The 23,828-nt window shown below is 36.5% G+C and overlaps 1 long non-coding RNA gene across 1 annotated transcript in view; it reads left to right on the plus strand.

Moving 5' to 3' along the window:
* The window catches only part of LOC121373968, a 32,968-nt gene extending 13,153 nt beyond the window's left edge, over positions 1–19,815 (plus strand). Inside the window, exons 2-4 of the long non-coding RNA XR_005958161.1 lie at positions 8,448–8,531; positions 17,435–17,563; positions 19,377–19,815. This is a non-coding gene — a long non-coding RNA (uncharacterized LOC121373968). The remainder of the gene's footprint in view (positions 1–8,447; positions 8,532–17,434; positions 17,564–19,376) is intronic.
* The last annotated feature ends 4,013 nt before the right edge of the window (positions 19,816–23,828 follow it).

The following is a 23,828-nucleotide window of genomic DNA, read 5'->3' on the forward strand; positions in this document are numbered from 1 at the left end:
AATGCGTTCTCACCATGGGTATAAAAGTGTACATGATTGCCATTCACATTTTCACGCACATTTCAGTTGAAAATGCGTCGTGTTTTTGCTTTGCTTAATGCTGGCCCTGGTCTTTGTGCATAGGAAACGGATCCACACACAATACACACACACACACACACACACACACACACACACAACAGACGTACACTCACATACACAGAGAGAGAGAGAGAGCGAGAGAGAGAGAGAGAGAGAGAGAGAGAGAGAGAGAGAGAGAGAGAGAGAGGAGAGAGAGAGAGAGAGAGAGTCAGACAGACATACAATATGTAGATATTCATACATCAGTACATACATGTATGTATGTTTGTATGTATGTATATATGTATATATGTATGTATGTATGAATGTGTATGTTTGTGTATATATATATATATATATTAGATTGTCCTGAGTTTGGAATTGTAATATGGTAAAAATAATTTGCATGATTTTAGTCTTTAATTGTGTTACGACGGCAGAAAGCTCAGGATAGACTCTTGAATATGGTAATCAATAATAACACGAGAAAACAGTAGAAAACAGCTACATGTATATTGAACGTCGCTATTAAAACTCAGCATATCTCACGAGCATATCGAACTAAATATTGAACGTCGCTATTACATTCAATCAAAGGGAAATAACCACGAACATATCGAAATAAATGAACAACGCTTATTACAATCGAAGGGAAATAACCACGAGAATATCGAAATAAATGAAGACGCTATTGCAATCAAAGGGGAATAACAACGAGCACATTAAAAAAAACCCAAAATTATGAACGGCGCTATTGCATTCAAAGGGAAATAACCATGGTCGTTGGTAACTACGATCCACTATAGTAACGCAACAGGTGTCATCTAGAATTCCCAACTTACTGACTCAATACCAACAGAGAGAGGAACCTCCGCCGGGAAATTAGGAGAATATGCCTAAGACACACTGTTTTTGAACCTTCATTGGATGCAAGCTTGTGTCAGATGGTTGGTTAACAGTGATAGGTATATAGCTAAGTTGTTTACCCGACCTATCCAGTACTGCACCGTTGGAATATCAAAGTTTGTTTTTGTATAACGACACAATTAGAGCACATTGATTAATTAATCATCGGTTATTGGATGTCAAACATGTGGTAATTCTGACTCGTAGTCATCAGAGGAAACCCGCTAAATTCTTCCCATTAGTAACTTTCCCAGAGAAAGAAAAGGATATACCACAGCCTTTGACCAGTTGTTGTGCATTGGTTGGTTAGTTGAAAACACCGTTGGAATATCAAAGATTGGGAATGCAGGTGAGAAAAAAAAAAGCAACCCAAACCTTTGTTATTCGTTGATATTCTGACCCCAATTTGTTTAAACAGCCCTTATGATATTAATATCTGTTGATAATGACGTGGTTATAATATTATTACGGTCTGTGTCCACGTGATTTTCTTGGAAGATAGCGGAATAGGGGTCGTTAGGTGGGAGAACATGCACACAAATCTCCACTACGATGACACGTGGGATACAGTACTGATTTAGGTTACATATCTTTACAAGAGTGGAGAAATGTCTATAATTTACCATTTCAATGTTTAAAAGACTAAACATTATTATGGCTTTAATATAGAATCTTACATAGAATAATAACACTTTTCTTAATAAAATAAAATATATAGAATCAAATATTTGTGAGTTTTGCCATGCACAGCCAGAAACATCGGAATATTTGTTCTAGGACTGTTCCAAAGTCTTAGATGTATGGAAAGAAATTGAACAGTGGAGCCAGGACAAAGGTGAACACATACAATTTGATAAACAGACAGTTTTCTTTGGAATCATAAATAACAGAAAAACCCATAATGCTATTTGCTAATTGGCTAATTATTAATGTAAAATATTATATATGTAGAAGTAAAATGCAAAAACAGGAACCTAACTTTTTAAAAGATAAATACAAATTGAAATATATATATATATATATATATATATATATATATATATATATATATATATATATATATATATATAAAAAACTGTCAATTGTAAGAATATGACGACTATTGGGGACCTTGGTCCAAATTCCTAGAAACAAGGCATGTCAATATATTGTTCTAGATAAATTTCTGACAATACAAAATGCACTAAATTCTGTCTATAAATTTACTATGTTTCGTCCTTTCTTTTTCCTCTTTTTTCCTTTCTTCCATTCTTTAGGTCTTTTTCTTTTATTTCAAGTTTCCATTGTTGACCCCATTTATAGAATATTTATGCATTAATACATGTGCACATGTATATCCATGTATATTAGTACTGTTGTAATGTACTATAATTATCATATATATATATATATATATATATCAATATTATTCCTATTTTATAACATGACTGTAAGGTAGTGATATCAGGGCCCTATCCCTGACACTATCATATTTGTTTCTGGGGTAATAAAGTTGTTAAAAAAAACTAAAACAAAAACAGAACAAAACATTCGCAAAACGTCCTTGTAACACATTGTTTGTGAACTGTGTTGTTTATTTTGTTTTAATTTATTTCGTTTCGCTTCTGTTTCTGTTTTGTTTTGTTTTATTTCGTTTTGTGTGGTTTGTTTTAATTTTTGTTTTTGTTTTGTGTGGGTGTTTTTGTTTTTGTTTTGTGTGGGTGTTTTTGTTTTTGTTTTGTGTGGGTGTTTTTCTTGTTTTGTTTATGTTTTATAGGTACACTTTACAGATCTGTTATCTAAGTAGCTGATGATTAGAAAAAAACTTGAAAGAATAAAGCCGACAAATAGTTTAGTATTCATATAGTAAGACACAGAATATAGATTTATGTTTGTATATAAAGCGCATAAATAGGTGTATATAATTTAGTTTTGATGTTCATTTTTTTAACGGGCGAAAAGAACCTTATGAAGAAATATACAAAAGTATTTCCAGTAGTACATACAAGCTTCACATCTATTATTGGGAATGTGCAGCTGTCAATACACTGAAATAACGATTTCTGGTTCGCTGTTGATTACTTTTTTGCACTCAAACCGGCCTCGGTGGCGTTGTGACAGGCCATCGGTCTACAGGCTGGTAGGTACTGAGTTCGGATCCCAGTCGAGGCATAGGATTTTTAATCCAGATACCGACTCCAAACCCTGAGTGAGTGCTCCGCAAGGCTCAATGGGTAGGTGTAAACCACTTGCACCGACCAGTGATCCATAACTGGTTCAACAAAGGCCATGGTTTGTGCTATCCTGCCTGTGGGGAGCGCAAATAAAAGATCCCTTGCTGCCTGTCGTAAAAAAGAGTAGCCTATGTGGCGACAGCGGGTTTCCTCTAAAAAAAATCTGTGTGGTCCTTAACCATATGTCTGACGCCATATAACCGTAAATAAAATGTGTTGAGTGCGTCGTTAAATAAAACACTTCTTTCTTTCTTTTTTTGCACTCAAATAAAGGCAGTGATATGTAGTAGGATAATGCATTTGGTGGCTGCTATACGATATAGGTTACATGGTACCCCAAAACATATCAAATCATTAAAAAATAAATTGGCACGAAAAATCAAATGAATAGGATTTCATTCATACATGTATTTTGTTAATTTCTCAAAAATGAATATGCTAAATCTTGTATAACGAGATTTTGCAAATGACCATAATGTTTATCAGAGAACGAATTTTAGTTTTTAGAGGGGTTTTTTTTTTGCACAATTATTTTTAGAAGTAATTTTCTGGCCTGTACAACATAAAAATTCGCCCGCCTGTTACAATAAGCTTATTTTCCTTAAAATTATCCCATCTAACTCAATCCAAATGCTGCAACTATCATTCTTTCTAAAGCAACCCCTGTTGAATAGCAGTAAATGATCTTTTATATGACTTTCCCTATAGCGAAGATAGTACATACCACGACTTTCGATATACCAGTCGCGGAGCACCGGTTGGTATGACAAACTATAACGTGCTAGTATATTCAAGAGAAAGTCACTTACGATAAGCCTTTTATTGCAGACCGCGACGAAAGGCATTTAGCTCTTATTTAACAAATTGCGCCCACCCCTCTGCCGCCAATACCAATGCATCACCCGAAAATACTTTAAAAGTAATGTGTCTATTATCATGTTGCCAGACGCATTAACAACCTCTTCAGTTAGTTGAGTGTGCTCACTAATGTTTAACGGAACCTCTCTTAAGAAGAGAAGTTGCTAAATTTATAGAATTATTCATAGATTTCTGCGTCGTCTCCCAGTTACCTTCACGAAAATTCTGGGTCAACTTACGCAGCCAAGAATCGTTTTGACAAGATGTGTCAGCATCTAACTGCAAATCATCACTGACAGAGTGAGTGCTATGGGCGTCCGCGAAACGTCGGCACAATCTTATGACGATCGAAGCGAAGCAACCGGCCTCGGTGGTGTCGTGATTAAGCCATCGGACTTAAGGCTGGTAGATACTGAGTTCGCAGCCCGGTACCGGCTCCCACCCAGAGCGAGTTTGAACAACTCAATGGGTAGACCACTACACCGACTTCTCTCTCACTAATCAGTAACAACTAACCCACTGTCCTAGTTAGATAATCCAAATAGCCGAGGAGTGTGTCCAGAACAGCGTGCTTAAACCTTAATTGAATACATGCATAAAAATAAGTTGAAATGAATGAGTGAGGCGATGAAAGCTTTGTCCAGTAGTTTCTGAGTTGTACGATTTTAACTATCCCCATCTTCCCCCTCATGTCCTTTTCTTTCTACCGCTATCCCATTCGAAATCTCTACTCAGTTCCTCAAACCTTTTTCGTGTCTAGATCTGCTACATAAACGATGATGATTACAGTTTTGCTCAAGCACATTGTCCTAGGCACACAACTCACTTATATGGCTTATCTGCCCAGAAAAAAAATGTATTAGTTTATTAATTAATAAAATATCAATGTCGCATTAGTTTTTTTTTAAAAAGGTGTTTACAACATTAATTCACTGGGGACTGATAATTGATCCTAACTCCTCGCTAATTAGCTAGTCTCTGAAACAGAACTTTTGATATCTTGTTTTATTTTTGTTTGTCTGTTGTAGAACAGTGGTTTACATCTCACTAGTTCGGGAACATTAAATGTTTAAATGTATTCTGGGCACTCTGTAGAGGTCTTGCTAGTATAGTAATGCTATTAATAGATGGAGTTGTAAATATTCAGAAATAAATTTCAAGCTACTCAAATCTAATCACAGTTTAACATTTCAAAGGTTTTAAGGTGACATGTTTTGAGGTCAGCTTGTTTGTACTCAATTTCAACTTTGGGCTTGCTTATTTTGGGGTATACGTATTTTGGGCTCAATGTTTAATGCCTGGACTTTGATGCAATCTAAAGCACTGGAAAAAGATGTGTTTTGTGGTATTTTATTATCGTGTTTTATAGGCGAACAATATTATGTTAACACCACATACCGTGATACTCACACCAATGTACACTCTCACAGGTATATGGATACGGCAAGCAGTTGCCAGCTTTTCAAATGCTCATAATTCTGATACTATTTCGAAGAGAGTTGTTTCCCTTGAACAGTCAATGAAATATATATGTCAATTATTTAGAACAACCGGCCTCGGTGGTGTCGTGGTTGGGCCATCGGACATAAGGCTGGTAGATACGAGGTTCGCAGCCCGGTACCGGGTCCCACCCAGAGGGTAGGTGTAAGGCCACTAGACCCCCTTCTCTCTCACTAACCGCTAACCAACCCACTGTCCTGGACAGACAGCCCAGATAACTGAGGCGCGTGCTTGATATAATCACGTAAATAAGTTGAAATGAAATGAATTTAGAATAAGACGTGATTAGTGGTAGATCACCCGCCTCAGTTAACATATGTTGTAGAGAAGAAACCCGTCAGAGGAAGACCAGTCCACCAGTGTGCTTTTCAACATAGGGGTACGGGCTTCCGTCGTTGACCACATTACCCTGTCTCGTACGCTTATGCTTTTCAGACTACGACTCACCCCCACCCACCCCATTTAAAAGACTTGATGCTGCTAAAAAAATAGCTTGCCTAGTACTGATATATTACGGTCCGGGAAACTAATACACACAGCTCTCGTAAACTCTCTTAAGCAATATTCACATCGTCTTTGTGAATCTTTTTTGCCATGCATTGCGAGTTCGCAAAGGTGAGCAAGTTTAGAAAATTATTCCCCTGGGGTGTACATAATATATTTTAGACAAATACGCTAATGTTCATGAATGAATGGTTGAAGGAAATACAAAATGAAGGAATAAAGAAATCAATGAAATGATTAAAAAGAAAATCAACAAATGATTAACGACTAAGCATAACCCGAAAACAAGAAAAACAGCTATCGGGTGTCAAAACAGAGATAGACGAGTAAATGGAAAAAAAGAGAAAAAAGTTCGTTTTGTTTAACAACACCACTGGAGCACATTGATTTATTAATCATCGGCTATTGGATGTCAAACATATGGTCATTTTAACACAGTCATAGACAGAAAACCCGCTACATTTTTTCATTAGTAGCATGGGATCTTTTATATGCACCATCCCACAAACAGGACAAGACATACCACGACGAGTAAATGAATGTAATAATACGTATAAAGATATATATATATATATATTATAACATTCAGAGAATGGACAAGACAAATTCAGTGCATAAGGCTATACCGCACGCGCGTCCGTCTGTATGTGTATATATATATATATATATATATATATATATATATATATATATATATATATGTGTGTGTGTGTCTCTCTGTGTGTGTGTGTGTGTGTGTGTGTGTGTGTGTGTGTGTGTGTATGCGTGCCTGCGTGCGTATATTCTATAATTTATATATCTAATCCACCTGATGCTAAAGATATACAAAATGTTAAAAGGCACTTTCTTCTATTCACCACGAAACAAGATTAATTCTTTTATTAGATGAAAATCTCCCTGCCGATAATGGACTAATGTATATAGTATTAATGTCATGTCCTATGGAATTGTCTCTCTTAGAGATTAAAATAAACTACTGACGTGCAGTCTACCTCTCAACATAATTACTCAGCATTTAGGAGTTCCGCCACACCTTTCAGACACAATATTGATATATATCATGGCATTGTTGTACGTAGCGGCACAATGGCTTGTTGACATTTTAAGCTGGTTACATTACGTAACACGATCACGCTTCTTTGTCTATTTGTGTTATTTTGTGTGCAAAATGTTTATCTTTGTGAATTCGAAATCAACAACGGCAATCGTTATAATGGCAAGAATAATGAATGAATGAATTAATGAAGTTTATGAATGGATGGATGGATGAATGAATTTTATGAATGAATGAATGCTTAACGACACCAACATCTGTTAGGTGTGAAAGAAAGAAAATGAATGAATGAATGAATGGATGTTTAACGACACCCCAGCACGCAAAATAAATCGGCTGTTGGATGTCAAACTATGGTAATTTAAAACATGAAGTTGTGATCAACATAAATATAAAAATTCAAGAGTCAAATAAAACACAGTGTAAAGAACTGTGCAAAAATACAAATATCACAGATAGATCAAATTAAAATTTAGAGTAAAAGTCAGTATCACGTAAAAATTGTAAAACACATTCTGGATGGAATCGAAATGATTCCATTGAAAGAAAGAAAACTTGTATTTGTAACATATACGGTAAATGAGACATTCGTAGCATGTATGGTAAATGCGATGTTTATACCAAGTATGGTAAATGCGGTATTTGTCGCATGTACGGTAAATGCGACATTTGTTCTGAAAAATGGCATAATAAACCATCAAGAAAACCACCACCACTACCACTACTACCACCGCCACCACCACCACCACTACCACCACTACCACTACCACCACCACCACCATCACTACCAACAACCACTACCATCACTATCAACAACCACTACCATCACTACCAACAACCACTCCATCACTACCAACAACCACTACCATCACTACCAACAACCACTACCATCACTATCAACAACCACTACCATCACTATCAACAACCACTACCATCACTACCAAAAACAACTCCATCACTACCAACAACCACTACAATAACGAGAGTGCTGAGGATTTAACCAAACACACTACAGTACAAAAAAAAATTCTTGTGCGTTACGGAGATGCTTTCGAGAATACTCCCTCAGTAAAGAGGATCCCCGTCGGTGGGCCAATTGGGCTATTTCTCGTTCCAGCCAGTGCTCCACAACTGGTGTACCAAAGGCCGTGGTATGTACTATCCTGTCTGTGGGATGGTATATATAAAAGATCCATTGCTACTAATCGAAAAGAGCAGCCCATGAAGTGGCGACAGCGGGTTTCCTCTCTCAATATATGTGTGGTCCTTAACCATATGTCTGACGGCATATAACCGTAAATACAATGTGTTGAGTGTGTCGTTAAATAAACCATTTCCTTCCTTCATTAAAGAGAGGCGGCTGTAGCTCAGAGGTGGAACCCTCGCCTGAGATGGAACGAGTTTCGAGACTGATCGTCATCGATGGATAATCAAAGGTATGTACCGTCCTGACTATGCCGTGAGCACGAAATATAAATAGTATAATGTGTTTGGCGTCACCAAATAGCGATAGTTTAAAATGTGCTAGGTGTCAACAAATATACCTAGTTGAAAATGTCCTGGGTGTCATCAAACTGGCACATTTTAAAATATGCTAGATATCATTAAACAAATATTCCTCTTGTACTGGGTATGTTAAGATCCAGGTCATTCCGTGTCCGCTCCCTCCTGTCTAGTCATAAATTATGTCACAACATGTATACAAATCACGAAATTGAACAAAGGTTTTTGAAAGATCGATGGGTAATAATACATGAAACCGCAAATATCTTTCCATATTTTACTCAGGTGTTATTTAAATACCTAGATGTGTTAGTGTTATCTATAAATATACAAATAAACAATGCTGGCACGACAATGACGTCAAAGCGAACACTTTGAGAAGTTCGTCTAAGACAAAACTATTGAACGCTTAAACAAAGACTACACCTTAGACATTGATTATTTACATATTTAGCATAGCTGATTAACATCGGGCACAAAATAATGTTAATGTATATTTGTATTTTGTAAATAGCATTAACAATATTAAATTACTATAATTTTTAAAGAAAATGTCTAAATAAAAATTCCACGGAAAGGTTTTTTCTATAAATATATATCAAAGTGTTTTTTTTTTAAGTCAACCCCACACATTATATTAAAAAAAAAAAAAAAAAAAAAAAAAAAAAAAAAAAAAAAAAAAACAATAAAGAATCCCGAACACACAGACACGTTCAAAATAAAACGTCGGCAGCATGTCCATGGGTTAGTTTGAGAAAGTTTTGATAGTACTGAGTCAAGAAGCAATGAGAATACGCATGTTTTACAAAAATTAACGTTAAACCTGTTTGAACCGGACCCCGTAGAAACCGGAATCCTGTCAAAACAAGTTTCGTGGTTCCGAATTTTTCTAAATTCAAAAGTGCGACTCTCTAAACCGGATCCTGTCTAAATCGGATAAATATTAGGCCCCCGCGTGATCCGGTTTAGACATGTTTTTATATATCAATAACATTACGTACACAAGATTTGTATTGACATCCAAAAGAAAATTCACAAGGCTCGAATTTGTATTGTAGAAAACCAATAAATGGTATGGGGAGATACGAAAGTATCATTAAGCTAACTGCTAAACATCACATTGCACTTCGTTATGCATGCAAAGTGTTTGTAAGGTGGTTTCTAAATTGTAGTTTTTTCAGTTAGCAACACTATTTTTCAAAATATTCAAATTTTATGCATGTAAATTTTCCTTTATTTTGGACGTCAGTATTCAGTATATATATATATACTTAACGATATATAACATACCAACACGTAGCAGTTTAAGAAGGATAACTACGTTTTGCTACTTTGCTAGTTTACTGGTAATGCCATTAAGCTAATGAGGTACTATAGATCATTAGGTTATCCATTTCTGATAGCAGGGATAGCTCTGACAGTCGCCAAATTCGAATAACAATTCATTTAATAAATGATATTTTGTTACAAAATAAATAGAATTCTACAATTTTTGAAGTTTAATAGATAATTTTGAGACTCTTTTTTATGCTCTCCCTAGAGCTAGTATTGTAGAGTGTTGTTTTGCAATAAAATGCCGATTTTTAAAATTGAAATTCGGCACTTTAGTTAAAAAAAAGACACTCTACATAGCATCAAAAGATAATTAAATAATATAAACACATACCAATATGATAAAGAAACATTTTGTGTTACATAAACTTTGAAGTTTTAATTGCACTACCTGACACCTCGCCATCGATTGCCAGAGCCAGTCAGATATTTAATTATCAGTAGGCCTAATAAGCTTGTTTAATCAATGGTTTTACCAGATGAGTGTAATTGCCATATTTCTAATGAGCGTCTGCTTACAAACATTAACCGACAAAAAGATGTAAAACCCACTTCCAGTATTTTTAAAAAACAAAACGCTAAAGTGTAGGTGTAGGTGAGCATGTTGATATAACTGATATTTGTAGAAATGTGAATGACTTTGCATATGTTAACATATTTGATGTATATAGCAAGGTGAGTAATGATTTTACTCATGTTAATATATTTGATGTATTTAGCAATAGTGATGATTTTACACATGTTGGTACACATGATGTTGATAGAAATGTGAGCAAGCAAATCCTACTTGTTGATATAATTGATACTGACATACCAAACCAAATAAGTCACCTACATACCAATATTCCCACACTTGAAACAGTAAACAATCATACAGCAAGCTCTGGTATGACTGACACACTCAGCAGCCTGAGTAACAATACCCTATATGCTGAAAGCATTGATCCACATATCAGTATGAACCAAAATGTTGATAAAACAGATACTATGATTACCGAGTCACCTTATGTTAAAACAGCCTATATGAACTTGCCATACTGTAGTACAGACAAAATCAAACTCACCTAAGAATAGCAAAGTTAGCATGAACCCACCCGGTATTAGTATTAGTACACCTTGTCCAGCCATAGTCAATGTTAATTCACTTAGTGCTAACCAAGCAAGTTTTAACTCACCTTGTAGTGACACACCTAACACCCCAACAGCAGCTACTTCAGATAAGAACATATATATATATATATAAAAGTAACACCAATAGCCTCAATGCCCCTGACTTACCTAACATCAACTTTGTACAAAATATCCCTAACCTATCTGGTCAGAATGCTCAGTTATCATTCATTAGTATCAGTGTATGTGGACTGAGAAGCAAACTAATGATACCGGAATTTGTAGATTACATGTATGTCTCAAAGCATGGTATCCTCTGTTTTACTGAAACAAAAACCAACGAAACAGATTATATGTCCACATTTATACCAGGCTATGTATTTTATTTCAACAACAGAAAAAGAAAAGTATGCCCATCTGGCGACATAGCTATTGGTATAAGACAAGACCTAATCACCTATATAGAATTTAATGACACAAACATTTCCGAATCTATATCTTGGTTCAAAATCCCTGCCATTCTCACAGGTCTTGAAGAAACGCTATCAGTGGGTGTGGTATATATCCCCCCTATTGGATCCCCATACTATAAAGAAGACACATTTGATATTATTGATCATGAAATTACCCAGGCTGAAAGGGGAGGTAATCCAATTTTACTTTTTGGAGATTTTAATGCAAGAATTAAATGGATCATTATTCTTAAATTCAGAACATCAAATCATTACCTCCTGATTGAAATAGGACGGTGGAATAATACACCAGTAGAAAATAGGTTATGCACACTTTGTGATTCTAACGATATTGGTGATGAATATCATTATCTATTCACTTGTGCCTACTCCTAAAACAATATTATTATATGAACCCCAGTACCCTAAAATTTAAAGAGTTAATGACTAGTAATAAAATAGGTGTCCTAAGAAAAGTCAGCAAATTAATTAAAGAAATTAATGATAAATTTAAAAGACCATAGCTATTTGTATCAACATACACCCATCACTTTATGCTTTATTATTATATCACAGATATCCTTATTTTAATAAATCGAAATATACTAGTACATGACATTGTATAACAAATTATATAATGAACTTCAATTACTCTACTATGCCGAATATTATTGGCTTATTGTATGCATGTATTTTATTATATCCAGTCGTTGTATTTTAGTATTATTGTATTTATATAATTTAACTATTCATATACTATATTATTTACTATTTAATGTTCTCCTGTAAACCCTGTCCTGTCTTGTCACATATTACATTATGTAATTATTCATGTTTCCCCATATGCCGTTGCCTAACAGTGTAATAAAGTTATGTTCTGTTCTGTTCTGTTGGTAAAACATATTGAAAAATAGTGAGATTAGCAAAATCAATGGTTTTACCAGATGTCTGAAGTTCCCACATTTCTAATGAGCGTTTGATTACCATCATTAACCAACAAAAAACACACAAAAAACCCACTTCCGGTAAAAAAAAAAAGAGAAAAAAAAAGGCACCTGTTGGTAAAAAAAAAACATATTGAAAAATAGTGAGATAGAAAAAAAGTACACAGACAAGACCATTTCACCCCATTTATTTTTTACACGAATGCCCCCAGTATCACTTTAAAGTATTTAACTGTTTATCTCTGAAGACTGGTGGTTTAATAATGTCAACCACTGTATTAATACTATAATATTTAATGCTTTAATAACGATATACACAATTTTAAAGGTATAGTAGCACAGACAGCTGACCTACTGGATAACATGACAGTACATACCACAGCATTTAATGTACACCAATGTAAGGACACTGGATGGACGGGATAAGGTGCAAGTGGAATTAACCATTATACAAACATCTGCCGTAAACACCAGAAAAGACCCATATTTTGATCCCCAATTGTTAATACCAATGTCTAATGACTTCACCATATGATCTTGTAACATCATAGCTCATTTTTACAGAAATACATCAAACGTTTATTTGACAGATTTGGTGAATATATGTAACAAACGATTTGGGAATTTATACTTGTAAATAAGTACTTTTATGCGAATTTGACCTCAAATGTAGGAACCCTGACCTTGACTAAATAATTTGATGTCACCAACGTTTTGAAACGCAAGTTGGGAATATTTCATTTCGTAATAAAACGTAAATCGCATGAAGGATTACAATTGTTGGAGTAAATATATTTTAAGAAACTTTAGTTGTTGTTTTTTTTGGTCTTATTCAACTTTAGCTTGGCTTCTGTGATAACTCAAAATAGGATTTTGAAAATGCCCAATGACTACTCAGTGTTTAGTGACAAAGATTGTGTTTCATACATGTACATGATCTACATGTGTATATTTGTTATACCGAGGTGAGTGAAACACGGTATAACATGAGAATTCTGACAATGTATTTAGTTTGAACACTATATTTGTGGGCCAGTACTCCACATCTGGTGTGACAAAGGCCATGGTATGTGCTGTCCTGTCTGTTGGATGGTGCATATAAACGATAGCTTGCTGCTAATCGAAAAGAGTAGCCCATAAAGTGGCGACAGCGGGTTTCCTCTCTCAATATCTGTGTGGTCCGTAACCATATGTCTGACGTCATATAACCGTAAATAAAATGTGCTGAGTGCGTCGTTAAGTAAAACATTTAATTTCACTTGTGTATTTGTGATCTATATCAGAGTTTATATCCACAATAATCGTGTTTGAACCTTAATTGGATATAAGCACGTTAAACCAGTTAATTGGATATAAGCACGTTAAACCAGTTAATTGGATATAAGCGTGTTAAACCAGTTAATTGGATATTAGCACGTTAAACCAGTTAATTGATTTATTTAAGGGTGAGACGTAGCCAAATAGTAAAGCGCTCGCCTGATGCGCGGTTGGTGTGGGATCGATCCCTGTCGGTGGGCCCATTAGGCTATTTCTCGTTTCAGCAAATGCACCACGACTGGTATATGAAATGCCTTTATATGTGCTATTCTGTCTGTAGGATGGTGCATATAAAATAGTTCTTGCTACTAATGGAAAACAAAATGTAGCGGGTTTCCTCTCTAATACTATAATATCAAAATTACCAATTGTTTGACATCCAATAGCCGATAATTTATAAATCAATGTGCTCGTTTTTGATGTGTTACATTTTTTTTTACAAGGTCAACATTTTCTGGTCCGTATATAGTATAATAATTATTTAAGAAATATCTACTAGAAACCTCATAACTATCATAGGCTATTAGTTTCCTCTCATCGACCTTTGACCCCTAACTTTTGAATAACTGCAACTAATGATGTATGACGTGGATGTGTGTGGTCATATAGCGCACTTTTTGAGGAATTTCAACTCACCTATAAATGTTTCCTACTCTGGTGGCAACCTAGTGCGAAAATTAAATTAGGTCGATGCATTGCCACCGGAATAGCTTTGAAAGGACTAGTGCCATATATGAATTGGCATGTGTTGAAAATTTATTGAAAAGTGCGAATTAGGAATGAAGAAAAACAGAAGGCAGTGAAGTATAAATCAGCCTTTAAAGAATTAATGAGACAATCCTGAGTGGGCGGGACGTAACCCAGTTCTACAGAGTTCGCTTGGTGCGCGGTCGGTCTAGGATCGATCCCCGTCGGTGGACCCATTGGGCTATTTCTCGTTCCAGCCAGTGCTTCGCAACTGGTGTAACAAAGGTCGTGGTATATACCATCCTGTCTGTAGGATGGTGCATATAAAAGATCCCTTGCTGCTAATCGAAAAGAGTAGCCCATAAAGTGGCGACAACGGGTTTCCTCTCTTAACCACATGTCTGACGCCATATAACCGTAAATAAAATGTGTTGAGTACGTCGTTAAATAAAACATATCCTTCCGATCCTGAGATTGTTACATTGTAACATGTTTACGACAAACAGATCCGTTTTGATAACTAAAATGTTATTTTAAAGTTATTTTCTGTTTAGAATTTCAGTATCTGTTTGTTTTCGTACTAATTTTTGTAGTAGCTCAAACCGAATTCCAGCTTTTAATAATTTGTATGTACGAGAAACAAAATATATATTACGAAGTAAAATAAACAACTGCTGATACAAACATTGGAACACGACAGTAAACACATTGGATATACAGGCACTGGCATCCTGACCAAGACCTCCTGCGTGTGCTGTAACCTCACCGTGGTGCAGGGGTGTAACATTCTCTTTGAGAATGGCCAATACGGCACAAATCCCCTTGTTTTCTTCTAGATACAATTAAAATTTTGAACAAAAGTCAGTATCTATCTGTGATATTTGTATTTTTGCACAGTTCTTTACACTGTGTTTTTATTTAAATCTTGAATTTTTATATTGATGTTGATCATCACTTTCTTTGTTTGCATTACCATAGTTTGACACCCAATAGCCGATGTATTTTTCGTGCTGGGGTGTCGTTAAACATTCATTCATTGTTCCTAACCAAGAAAATGTATTTAATATCTCATTTTGGTCACCAAACATCTTATAATGGCTACAAACTCAGGACAGTCCCTTTAAACGCGTACACATAAAAAAAGTGCATGTAACTTCTGTGATGAAGTATACAACTTTATTCTGACTGTCATTCAGTTATACAATGATTTATGTAAAATAGCTTTATTTGATCTCCCATGGTGCAGATTAGTGGTAGATCACACGCCTGAGGCGCGATGGGTCCTAGGATTTATCGTACTCCTGTCTTTTCCCGTCCCATATATATATATATATATATATATATATATATATATATATATATATATATGCTCCAACCGAAAAGCAGCAATATATATATATATATATATATGTTGCTGCTTTTCGGTTAGAGCAGCTTGCCGTAATCTCTCTCTCTCTCTCTCTCTCTCTCTCTCTCTCTCTCTCTCTCTCTCTCTCTCTCTCTCTCTCTCTCTCTCTCTCTCTCTCTCTCTCTCTCTACAGGGTTTTTTTCCATTATCGGCAAGAGGTCGTTTTATGCACTTTGCCACAGAAAGGACAGCACATACCACCACCCATGGGACAGACACTGGTTGGGACGGGAAGAAAATCCCAGCCGAAAAATGGGTCCACCGATGGGTTTCGATCCTACGACTCAACACATACAAACAAGAACACCTGTATGTGACTCTGAACTGAAATGTTAATCCCATCGTTGCCAGTGACGGTTACCTGCTATAAGCGCAGTGGAATTGTCAAGAGCAGTCATCAGAGAGAGCTGACAGCGTGTGTGTGTGTGTGTGTAATGCATCACCGGCCAAACCAGATGTACTTAAAGACACGTCACCTTGCAGTCAGTGCCGGGTCGATACCTATTAACGCATGTCAATCACTCACACTAAAACCGGTTCTGCGCTGCAGGACTGTCTTAAAGGCACAGTATCCGCTTTCCAGAAGTTAAAGTCACTGACACTAGCTAGTTTCCGAAGTGCGTACCGTTTCTGTTTCTGATAAAATGAAATTTGAATTCTACAAATACAAGGGGTATCAAATTCTAAAAATACAAGTGGTAGTCTAGTGGTAAAGCGTCCGCTTGATGGCCGGTCGGTCTGGGATCGATCCCCGTCGGTAGGCCCATTTGCCTATTTCTCATTTCAGCCAGCGCACCACAACTGGTATATGAAAGGCCGTGGTATATACTATCCTGTCTGTAGGATGGTGCATATAAAAGATATCTTCTACTAATGGAGAAAAAAAAATGTAGCGGTTTCCTTTCTAAGACTACATGTCAAAATTACCAAATGTCTGACATCCAGTAGCCGATGATTAATAAATCAATGTGCTCTAGTGGTGTCGTTAAACAAAACAAACTTTTTTCTACAAATACAACAGCGACCGGAAACATCCTGGATTTGCCAAAAGTGATAATTTAAGCAAGAAGTTGTAAATAACGTATAGTTTAATGGTTAAAAAAACCTGCAACAACTGAAACCATTTTACACAGCCCAGTAAGAAGATCAAGTACCTTTAACACAAGTATTTTATTAATACAAAATTACAACAGTTCTCAACAGTTATTAAAGTCATTCGAAACAGGGGCGGGACGTATTTTAGTGCTAAATCGCTCTCCTGATACGCAATCGATCTAGGATCGATCCCCGGCCGTAGGCACAATGAGTTATTTTTCAATCCAGCCAATGCTCCACAACTGATATTACAAAGGCTATGTATGTATTATTCTGTCTTTGGGGTGGTGCTTATAAAATATTATTTGCTGCTATCGAAAAGAATAGTCCACGGAGTGGCGGCAGCGGTTTCCTCTCTCATATTCTGTGTTTTCCGTAACCATATGTCTGACACAATATAACATAAATAACAATGTGTTGCATTCCCTTCTTTCTTTCACTCGAAACAAAAACGTAACCATTTTGAAATGTTTCTCTATTCTGTTTTTCAGTATTAAATAAAAAAAATATATCCCCAACATTGGAGTTTACAGGCAAGACAGATTTGTTTCTATCTTTGAATGACACGGGAACACCAAAAGACTATCAACTTTGACAGGCATGTGGAAACGGCTTACACGGTAATAGAATCACGTGAATTCAACATCACGTAGAGCGGCGAAGGTGACAGGTAGCACCTTTTTGATCTAGTATCGATCAGTTCGGTTTTTGTTAAAAACGTGTCATGGACATATCAATTACTGGGAACGCTTTGCATGGGATTTCGTATTATTTTCGCCAGAAAACACATAAACGCATGCCAGTTCGGATATGAACTCAGAATATATACTATGCACATTAATCATGGTGGTGTCTTAACTCTTTGATAGATCTTCCAAAACATTTATTCTACAGGTCGCTGAACTCATTTTGTACAGGGGACGGTACGTAACCCAATGGTAAAGCGCTCGCTTGATGCGCGGTCGGTTTGGGCCCGTCGATGGGCTCATTGGGCTATTTCTCGCTTCAACCAGTGCACCACGACTGGTATATCAAAGGCCGTGGTGTGTGCTATCATATCTATGGGATGGTGCATATAAAAAACCCTTGCTGCTAATCGAAAAGAGTAGCCCGTGAAGTGGCGACAGCGGGTTTCCTTTCTCAATATTTGTGTGGTCCTTAACCATATGTCCCACGCCCTATAACCGTAATAAAAAGGTGTCGAGTGCGTCGTTAAATAAAACATTTCCTTCCTTCATTCATTTTGTACAGTACCTCCAATATATTTGTCTTAATATTTCACTGTTCGAAAGTATGTTTCAAAACGGAAATAATAGATTATGTATTTCTCTCTATATGGAGTACCAGCTTAACACATCACACCATTCGTGAGGTGGCAGTCAAATTAAGACAATTGCACATGCCACTAAAGCCTCTTTAAAGCGAGCATCGCCAAATCATGAATGACTTGTCTTTTACAGTTTGTTTGAAACATGAGTGCTGAAATGGTTATTCCACAACACACTATTTAATAACTGCTTATCATACCAATCAGTGCATACCAAACCATATATGTCCAAGGGAATAACATGTGATGTCACTTCTTTTTTTTGCATTTTGAGATAATTGAATTGAAGTTTACAACACTGTAATCATGGAATATGTTTACCTAAGCAAGCATGATTCACCAACAATTCTTAATAATATAATAATTAATAAGTATAAGTTATTATTTTATTTTGTCAATGTGACCTTGACAAATACGACCTTTATATTATTGACTCTATGTTTGGACATCACAGTTTGGATCCTTCATGTATACATGTATACATGTATAATATATATATATATATATATATATATATATATATATCATATTCTTTATTCTTTCTTTCTGTCTATTTTTTAATTATATTTATTTCTGCAAAAATATATCAATAAAATATGTTTCAATAAATTCAGTCAATACCATACTATATACCAATAAAAACATACCAAAGCTATACCATAATATACTATGCTATACAATACCGTACCTTACCGTACTTTCTCTGTCATACCGTATCATACCATGCTATACCATACCATACCATACCATACCATACCATACCATACCATACCATACCATACCACACCATACCATACGGCACCGTACCGTACCGTACCACACCACACTACACCACACCGTGCCGTAGTGTACGGTACGGTACGATACGATACGATACGATACGATACGGTACGATACCATACCATACCATACCATACCATACCATACCATACCATACCATACTATACCGTACCGTACCATACCATGACTTTCGATCAGTTGGTCATAATTAGCGATAGTTTAATTAGTATATTACTTACAAGACTGCAACAGTATGTATGACAGATATATTAATGACGTCTAGAAACCATTGCATTATTATATTTCAGATATGTTTTTTTCCATAGGTACACCCAACCTTTAATGAGCACTCACCGCTGAACTAAGAAGACTTCGCCTTCCTAGCTTTGGCTGTATGTTGTGACTAGAATGTTACGTATTATCCTTCTCCTCAAGTACACTAACGTTCTGACGTCTCGAGTGGATGTACACTATGTAAGAAGCATGTCTTATCTTGTACATTAGCGCGCATATTGTCGTTACGTCATTCCGATAATCGATATCGACGAAGGTTCATCTTTACAAAAGCAGTAAGAAGCTTTAAGCGACGCGGGCGAACTGCTGGAATGCCGAAGGAACAGTCGAGACAATCGGCGATCGACAGGTGGAGTTAAGTAGATATGTAACACCGGCCTCGGTGGCGCAGTGGTTAAGCTATCGGACTACAGGCTGGTTCGCAGCCCGGTACCAGGTCCAACCCAGAGCGAGTTCTTAAAGGCTCAGTGGGTAGATATAAGGCCACAACACCCTCTTCTTTCTCACTAACCATTAACCATTAACCACAAACAACTAACTCAATGTGCTAGACAGACAGCCCAGATAGCTGAAGTGTGTGACCAGGACAGCATATTTGAACCTTAATTAGATGTAAACACGAAATGAAATGAAAGATATGTAGTTATACAAGAACTTACATAATATTATTTATTATATACATAGCAATGAAATATATAGATCTACAGAAACCATAAAAGTGATATTCGGTGAAAAGTCATGTTTTCACTGTAGTTTGGCTACAGTGAAAATATAGAAATCATGTTTATATTTTTGTGAACACTAATCAGTTATCTCCCTTGTAAATTATTACGAGTTTAAGTTTGATGATTACCAAAGTTTGTTTTGTTTAACAACACCACTACAGCACATATATTTATTACTCATCGGCTAAATGATATCAAACATATGGTCACTTTGACACAGTCATAGAGAGGAAATATTTTTCCATTAGTAGAAAGTGACTTTTTATATGCATCCATCACACAGATAGGATAGCACATACCACGGCCATCGATATACCAGTCGTGGTGCACTTGCTGAAACAAGAAATAACCCAATGGGCCCACCGACGGGGATCAATCCTAGACCGACCGCGCATTAGGCGTACGCTTTACCACTGGGCTAGACCCGCCCCTTTGATCACTGCCAAAGTATCTGGTGATATTTAAAAAAAGAAGAAGAAATTTTGTTGTTATATAAGAACTTACACAATATTACATATCAAGACATTTTCAGAAGGGCAAGCGATCACAGTCACTCGCTAGACTGGCTTTTGCGCCTAACTGTAAAAAATGTTATATGATAGAAGCAGGCTTTCAAGCAAGATTTTGTGAAAAATAAGGGCTTTTTTTAGGGCAAAATTCTTAAAAAATAAGGGCTATTTTTAGGAATTTTTAGGACTTTTTTGACAAAAATAAGGACTGAAATTCAATAATCAATATAAAAGAAAAACATTCTGTACTCACCTCCAGGGAGAACATAAATACAAAAGCTATAATTACCAATCAGAAGATCATGGCAATGGTCATCAACAGCGATATTCAGCATATCAATACAACCAGATTAAAGTAATCTGATATGGTGCAAATCCATGCTGAATATGATGCTGATAACCACCAAGATGTCTTCTGAGAAATACATTAATTCAACATATTCATTATCTGAAAGTATACTAAGGCTAGATTTAATTAATTCCAACACTTATTTTATGTTGCATTTATCAAAAAATTTCAAAATGTGAAAATTTAGGATTTTCACCAAAAAATTAGGGCTTTTTAGGATTTTGAAGCTTTAATAAGAAATATTAGGGCTGCTGTCAAAAAATAAGGAAAATTAGGAAAATAAGGGCCCGCTTGCAAGCCTGTAGACGATTACCAGTACCAGTCAAATCTGTAGCGAGTTTCCTGAACAATCCATTAGTCTCGATGGATAAGTGACTGATAGGTGTTGAGTTCGCATCCCGTTACCGACTCCCAACCTAGACTATGTTTTAATGGCTCTATGACTAGATAGAAGGCCACTACAACGACTTATATCTCTCTCAGTAACAATCAACCCAGACAATGTTTTAATGACTCTATGACTAGATAGAAGGCCACTACAACGAATTATATCTCTCTCAGTAACAATCAACCCAGACTTTGTTTCAATGACTCTATGACTAGATAGAAGGCCACTACAACGACTTATATCTCTCAGTAACAATCAACCCAGACTATGTTGTAATGGCTCTATGACTAGATAGAAGGCCACTACAACGACTTATATCTCTCTCTCAGTAACAATCAACCCAGACTATGTTTTAATGACTCTATGACTAGATAGAAGGCCACTACAACGACTTATATCTCTCTCAGTAACAATCAACCCAGACTATGTTTTAATGGCTCTATGACTAGATAGAAGGCCACTACAACGACTTATATCTCTCAGTAACAATCAACCCAGACTTTGTTTTAATGACTCTATGACTAGATAGAAGGCCACTACAACGACTTATATCTCTCAGGATCAATCAACCCAGACTATGTTTTAATGACTCTATGACTAGATAGAAGGCCACTACAACGACTTATATCTCTCAGGAACAATCAACCCAGACTTTGTTTTAATGGCTCTATGGCTAGATAGAAGGCCACTAAACAGTTAGACAGCTGAGGTGTTTGCCCGGGAGAGCGTGCTTGAACCTTCAATGCATATAAACACGCAAATCCAGCTGAAAATTAATTGTGCTGATCTGTAATGAAATATACACACGAATTAAAAAATTAAATGATACACCAACACGCTGTTTTAATCAACAGCCCGCAGTATGCTTTATGTGACTCGATCTAAAGGACCGGCCTCGGTGGCGTCGTGGTAGGCCATCGGTCTACAGGCTGGTAGGTACTGGGTTCGGATCCCAGTCGAGGCATGGGATTTTTAATCCAGATACCGACTCCAAACCCTGAGTGAGTGCTCCGCAAGGCTCAATGGGTAGGTGTAAACCACTTGCACCGACCAGTGATACATAACTGGTTCAACAAAGGCCATGGTTTGTGCTATCCTGCCTGTGGGAAGCGCAAATAAAAGATCCCTTGCTGCTAATCGGAAGAGTAGCCCATATAGTGGCGACAGCGGGTTTCCTCTCAAAATCTGTGTGGTCCTTAACCATATGTCTGACGCCATATAACCGTAAATAAACTGTGCTGAGTGCGTCATTAAATAAAACATTTCCTTCTTCCTTCCATCAGAGAAACCCGCAAGAATGTTGCTACATTTGAACCACGATGAGGAACAGCGAACACATGGCGCTACTTTATTGTCAAAAGTATTTCAGACAACTGAAACGAATCTTTTACGCACTTTCAATCTCAAACACGTATTTTTGAAAAAGTCATTAGTCTCAGTCTAGATGAAAGACTGCAGATTCGGATCAAAGATAACATTACATGCATCAGTACCCTTCGATAACCTTAATGGACTGTTTTAATTCCTTAACCCTCGAGTATCAATGATCCTTGATAAACTTAAAGGAAATATTTTAATTCCTGAACCTTTGAGTATTTGCTACTGAGGAAGATAGACTGAAATAAAAAATGTTTATTATCTTCCTCATATGTGGTCAATTTGTTCTGACAGAAAATAACCTAAGACATAAAACACAAAAGTATATACTTCATCAGTTTCAAAGGGATGCGGATCAGACTGGTATCGATCATGCAGCGCTTTATTGTTATCACTTGAATACACACATGTGCATTTTCATTAATTTCAAATTATATTAATGCTTATATCTTTACTAAGGGGCGGGATGTAGCCCAGTGGTAGAGCGCTCGCTTGATGCGCGGTCGGTCTAGGATAGATCCCCGTTGGTGGGCCCATTGGACTATTTCTCGTTTCAGCCAGTTCACCACTACTGGTATATCAAATGCTGTGGTATATGCTATCCTGTCTGTGTAATGGTGCATATAAAAGATCCCTTGCTGCTAATAGAAAAGAGTGCATAACTACCGTATCCACTTAAGGTGATCTTAGCGCTGCGATCGCTTCGTGGAATGGGGCCCGGAACAGCAGGTTAATAGTTAATTATTAGTGTATGTAATTTTAAAATTAAACGGGACATGTAGTCTTAAGTTTTTGATTTCTGATTCTAAATATATAAAGTTAAAGTTTGTTTTGCTTAACGACACCACTAGAGCAGATTGATCTATTGATCATCGGTTATTCGATGTCAAACATTTGGTAATTGTGACATATAGTCTCAGAGAAAATTTGTTTTTCATTAGTAGCAAGGGATCTTTTATATGCGCCATCCCACAGACAGGATAACACATACCACGGCCTTTGATATACCAGTTGTGATGCACTGGCTGGAAAGAGAAAGTCCAATGTGCCCACCGACGGGGATCGACCCCAAACCGACCGCGCAGCAAGCGAGCGCTTTACCACTGGGCTACTTTATCCCGCCCCTAAATATATAC

Source organism: Gigantopelta aegis, chromosome 6 (assembly GCF_016097555.1).
Source record: "Gigantopelta aegis isolate Gae_Host chromosome 6, Gae_host_genome, whole genome shotgun sequence".
Lineage (NCBI taxonomy): Eukaryota > Metazoa > Mollusca > Gastropoda > Neomphalida > Peltospiridae > Gigantopelta > Gigantopelta aegis.